The sequence below is a fragment of the Pseudopodoces humilis genome, chromosome 3 (genome assembly GCF_049639895.1).
Source record: "Pseudopodoces humilis isolate 2021_Gansu_Grassland_sample_001 chromosome 3, ASM4963989v1, whole genome shotgun sequence".
NCBI lineage: Eukaryota > Metazoa > Chordata > Aves > Passeriformes > Paridae > Pseudopodoces > Pseudopodoces humilis.
Window position 1 is genome coordinate 10,789,481 of NC_142202.1, and position 6,117 is coordinate 10,795,597.

The following is a 6,117-nucleotide window of genomic DNA, read 5'->3' on the forward strand; positions in this document are numbered from 1 at the left end:
CCATCTCACTCTTATGCAACAGCACAAGACGAGGCTGTTTTTAAAGTCTGGCTTAGATACTGACTCCTGTGAAGGCTGCAGTGCTGCTTGGAGTGTCAGTATGCCTGCAAACCCCAGGGCTGCCCCACTGCAGAGATGCCCGTCTACAGCCAGCACGCTGCTTCCAGCCTCACCTGGAGGCCAGCTCTGCTTACCCACCTGCTGCCTGCTCTGCATCTCTAAAAATGAGAAGCACCTCTCGGGTTTGGATCCCCTTGGTGTCATTTCCCAATGACCCTTTAGGCCATCAAGACCACCACAGAGAAAGAGCTTTCCCACTCTCATCTTAGAAAAAGAAGAACTGCTCCAGCAATTCACTGTCACTGTGACACCCATCAAATGTCATGCCAAGACAATCACTCCAGCCCCTGAAGTTACACAGCCTCCTTCCAAGAGCTGTGTCTGTTTTTTGGTACAAGCAGCAAGGCTCAAGGGAAGAGTCATCCCCACATGATCAGGACTGTGCTTCAGCCCATACTACCAGTGCTTTGTCTGAATAATGCAAAAATCAGGATACCAGGGACAATTTGTCATGGAATGTATTCCACCATCACAGAGGCCTTAGTGGCAGTTCAGAGTCTCACCAGGAAAAATGCTGCGTAGACATTTCATTTTTTAATGTAATAAAATCAGACTGATTTAGCTTAGCGTGCTGTAGGTATTTACCAGCAAACGCTCCTATCAGCACTGGCTGTGGGTTTTAGAAGAGGATGTTTGTCCTTGCAGCATAACTGATCTCTCATATCACAAGCCAGCTCCTCCCATATGGGGCAAAGCATCACGATCTGATCCTGATTTGAGGGAAGCGGCACAGCTTTACACCTGGGGATGGTGTTTGGAATTGAGCACCACGCAGGCAGACCTGGCTCCTGGTTGCATGTGGGGGTTAGGAATGACTGCCCTGGCATACAAAGGCTGCTAATTACAAAGCAGAGTTTATTTGCATCCTTTGCAGCTACATGACTGGCCTGCTGGGTGAGACTTACAGGTCCTAGTTTACTCCCAGGATTTCACATGCTTGTTTTCTGTGCAAGTCCAGACTGGCTGCATAGAGATGAGTTGTGCTTAAGAGAGTTCTGCTGAATTCCCAGAGCAGAATCTGACCTGCAGCTCTCATTGTCCTTTTCTGGAAGGCAAATCCCTCTGGCACAGGGTCACACACACACCCTTAAATGAGGCTCTGTCAGGATAGGATGGATTTGGATGTAATTAAGCCATATGGCCACAGCTCACTGTACCCAGCTCAGAGACGTTTTGGACTAGCACAGGCTGCCTTGCCAAGGACTTGGATACCTCAAAGACAACAGGAGCTGGCATCAGTGATGGCAGAACCCAGGAAAGCCAGGTGGAGTTGGGACCTGAGCTTCCCCCACCAGCACCATGAGCTTACGAGAGGGTACCTGGGGCAGCAGCACCCTTCAGGGCTGGGATCACTCCTGTGCTCCCAATCAGGCCTGTTAAAGCTGTGATCCTCAACACACCAATGAAACTGTCTGGATCTAGTCTCAGGTACTGAAGCAAAGTCTAGGTATGAGTCTAGACATGAAGGGCAAGACCAGTTCTGTGATCTGTGTTTGTAGGCTCAGTCTGGCCCCTGGGCCAAGCTAAGGACACAAAGTAGAATGTGCCATTTAATCTGGTTGGATTAACATGTGCATTTAATTAGATCTCATCTCTTGTCAATAAAATCTAGAACATGTTGTTGAAAAGTTGTATTTCATCTTCCTCCAAGACTTTTTGCATACATTTGAGCAAGGAACTTGCAGCACAGGGCAATTGCAATGAAACAAGAAACCAAGTTTTAGCAAAACCAGAGGGTGGGGCTGAAATCAGCATGCTGTCATCTTTGGATTTGTGAATCTGCTTCAGAGGCTGTCCTGCCCCCTCTCCTCCAGGAAGACTCTACAATGGATTTATGTGCTGTCCTGTATGATCACTCCATGGCAGCTGTCTCTGCGCCCAGTCAGCCACAAAAAGCACAATATTGCACTGGCTATGATCACATTTAGGTATTTTGACAAAAAAGGCTCCAAGGACTCATCACAAGCAAAAACATAAAATTGTTTGGAAATATTAATCAGGGGGATAACACCAGTTTTGTTCTTCTCAAATAGTGTTAACTTGCAAGAAATAGAGAAATAATGAGAAGGAAATGGGGACAGCAAGCCTGGCTGTAGCACAGGGCTGGAAACCAAAAAGCAAATTCATTTGAGATCCAGGGATTAAGGTCCAATCATTTGACCTCAGATTAAAAAGTGGATGAGCACAACAAAGAATAGCTTAAAACATTTGGGAAAGTGTAAAGGAAAATCAAGCGGGATTAAATAACAAAACAGCTGCATTAAGCCAGAATGCCTCCCTGATCACAGGCAGCAAATCCAAGTAAAGGATGCCTCAAGCTTCCTCAGTGCCATCCAGTCATCCCCCAGCATTTCTATTTCACAGCCACCCTATGAGTTAATTCAAAAGGAACTCGCCCTGCCCCACACCAGTTTGTTGCTTGTATTGGGCTGCTCTCCCTCACCCTCAGGGGAGCACAGCTACCTGCCAAAACCCCTTATTAGGAAGAAATTACCCAGCAGAAGTAGGCTAGCTAGCTGTAAATGCATGCTTGAGAACAGGAATCCCAGGACAGTGATGCTCGGGCTCTGAGTGCAGTGTGGCTGCTTCCCAGCTTTGCTTTGTGGGCTTTCCCCACCAGCGTGGTTTCTTTTCCTGGACTTGGCCTGTATCTCCTAGGGAAAATCATCCAGCTCCCTTGCAGCCAACACAGGTCATCAGTAGCCATTCCCACAGGTTCCCTGGTGTCCTCCAGGTGTCCAATATGGCTACTTTCTTCTGCAGCACCATTGAAATCATTAACACAGCGCTATTAAATGGGTGTCAGTCCCAGGTGAGCAGCACAGCCTGGCACTGTGGCACTGGCCCAACCCCTTTGTGCTGGTCAGCAGCTCATGGCAGGCCATGCTCTGCCCCAGCCTTGTCTCCAGTTCAGGTTTAGGAAATGCAGAGAGCAGTCATGGGCTGGGGGACACAGAGCTGTGCTAGATGGATGCTGGGTGTCCACCTTGCCCAGATTCAGTGGAGAACTAGTGTCACTGTGACAGTCACAGTTCTCTGCTGGCACACTTCAAGCCACAGCATCCCACAAACACCAGTCTTTTTGTCACCGTGGCCAAAGCCACCTCCCCACTGCCACCATCCTTCAAACACTGTCACTGAAAAGCACCTTGCAATGAGGAACCCTGAGGCTGGGAAGAGTCTGAGCATGGGAATGCCCAGAAGTGTGTTACTGCTTTTCCTCCAGTGATCCTATTTTTCCAGCAGCCCCACTGCCAGCTGCAGTGGCCTGGCAGGCGCAGTGACCCCGAGTGATTATTTAACAGCAGATTGTATAACAGAGCAGGGCAGACATTACATTTCTGTCTCTGACCTCAGCCCTGGGACATCTCCCACCCATAAAACTTCTAGTCTAATCTTTCAGGCCTCAGAGGAGCAGCCTTAGGCATGTGACACCATCCTCCAGAGAGGAGTGACCAGTGGGGACCAGGTAGCTCTGGGCAGGAATGGGCTGCCCAGCACATCTCAGTCCCACAGAAGGGAAGAGGGAGCCTAATGATCCACAAAGGCTCAGGTTTGGAGCCCAGATCCTGCTGAAGTGCCCAAGATGACCCTGCAAAGTCCCTCTGCTCCCTGCTATCCATCTAAATGAAGCACTACACTCGCCTCTCCATTCCTAGCCAGCTGTTTCAGCAAGGTGAAGATGGATGAGGGATGAGCTGTCCTTGAGCAGGGTGAGCCAGTTCCAACAGCTCCTCTGGCCTCCAGCCACAGTGCCTCTGAAACCTGGGAGCAGCTGAACCCCTTGGACCTACTCCAGAAGGGGTGGACAGTGCCCAGGAGCCAGTGGAGAGGTGTCTGCTGCTCTGAATAGTCCAGAACTCAGGACATACCAGCCTTGTGCTGGTGATGTCCCTAAACTGTGTTGCTCTTCCATGGGGCTGAGGAGACAGTTCAATGCAGTAGCCCTCAGTGGTCAGGAGGATGCTGCAGTGTTTAAGGAGGAGAGCACAGGCAGGCCTTGCTTTATCAGTGCTGGGCACATGCCAGGTGGCTCAGACCCACCTCATTCAGAAATCCTTCAAAACCAGCTTCTCATGAAGCCTTACTGGAGCAGACACAACAAGAAGCTTATTTCTGATCTTGACTTCATCATGTCCTGGCTCTGAGCATTCCCTTTCAGCAGGACTTGGTGGGTGTGAACTGCCCCTCCAGGATGAGCATGGATCTGCTGGAAGCTGGAGAGGACTAGCAGGGCCACCAAGCTGGTTGAGATGAAGGAACATTGCCTACAGGGAGAGGTGGAGAGAGCTGCCTTGGTTAGTTGGGAAGAAGAGTTTGGAGAGATTTAGCAGAAGTCTACAGTGACCTGGCAGCTAGAAGGGAAGATGAAGTCTTTCCAGGAGGTAAGCCAGCCTGGCTGGTTCAGGGCATTAGGAAAAGCTCCTTTCCCAGAAGGGTGGTGCAGCCCTGGGACACGGACCCAGAGCGGAGGGGTTTCCATCCTTCCAAATTTTCCAGCCTTAGCTGCTCTGACCCAGCTTTGGCAACAATCCTGCTCCAAAGGCTGACTGAATCTGAGACCACCACAGGCCCCTTCTCACCACTGCTTTCTTTGAGGGGCAATTCTACACCAAACTGAATCAAAATCAGCCCCCCGCCTTGAGCCATTTGTGACAACTTCCATCAGGCACTGCTCCTGTACAACTTACCAAAATGTACCTGCTCAGGGGTGCAGCAGTCCAGAGAGGATTTCACAGCAGCCTGAGCTTAAAAGCACACAGTTTACCAACAGCCACAGCAAAAATAAGTCCAAAGGGTGAGATCAGAAAATCCAATATTTAAAATCTGTGACTTGTTCCACAGCTGGGCCAGAGAGGTAGGTACTGCAATGCAGGTCTAACCATTAACCAGGGGGCTAGAGAGGTGTGATGCTCTCTGAAAAACAGGGTGCTGTGCCCGAGGTCTGTGTGTGCCAGCACTGGGAGAGGATGTGCAGCAAGGCACAGGGATGCTCCTGCAGAGCCCACACTGAGTCCTGAAACTGAAACTGCTACCATGTCTGACCCCTCTTCACCCTTCAGCAGCAACCAGTTCTCAAAGCTCACCCAAAACTATGTCTGGCCAACTCCTTGGCAGGGAGGAAAAGAATAATAAGGCACAATAATGTATTTTTAATAGGTTACATAAACAGTTAAGTTCAAAGCTGCTTTACAAACAGGTGACACAAGATGCCAGTGCTTCCACTGAGAGGTGAGCCAGGCCTTTCATGCAGAAAACATTTTGGCTGTCTCAAAGGCAAATTGTCCTCTCCTTGGAGAGACAAATCTCAGCTGGAAGCAGCAGCTTCCATTTGCTAGGAGCATTTTGATTTTTCACAGCTAGTCTATTTCATTTACAGGCAATGGGGAACTGGATGGGAGCAGTTCTGTGGATCTTTAAAGCCTCCTGTGCACGCCTGGTGCCTGCAGTGCTGCTGCTGGCAGGGACAGCTCTGCCTGGCCCTCACTCCCCTGGAGTGATGCAAGAGGTGCCTTTGCACTTTGCCTTAGTAGGAAAGCAGAGCTGGCAGCAAACCCGCCCGGGAGGCAGCGCAAGAGGCCGGGGGTGAAGGACCACAGCTTGCTCACCATAAGGCAGGGTGGGTGACAGCTCTGGGCAAAGGGTTTGCCCAGGGAGTTTGTCCGGGGCAAGTGCTCCCTTATCACACACTCACAGGGCTGTGTTTACCAGGCTGCTCCTCCAGCTGCCTCTCAGCTGGAGTTTCTACCCTGCTCAAAGGGCAGGGGCTCACAGTGGCTTTTGCCATCAGATCACACGGATCCAGCAGTGTTTTCGTGCCCAAGGACAGCCAGGCATGCTGCATGCTCCCCCTTTCACAAGGATCAGGGGTGTCTGGGTATGGAACAGGCTGAGATCCCGGGCCCCAGGTCTCTCCCAAGCCAGCAGGACAAGTACCATGGAGTCCACTGCCTGACACAGCTGTAGGAGTGGGAATGCCAGCAGCTGCCCTGCATT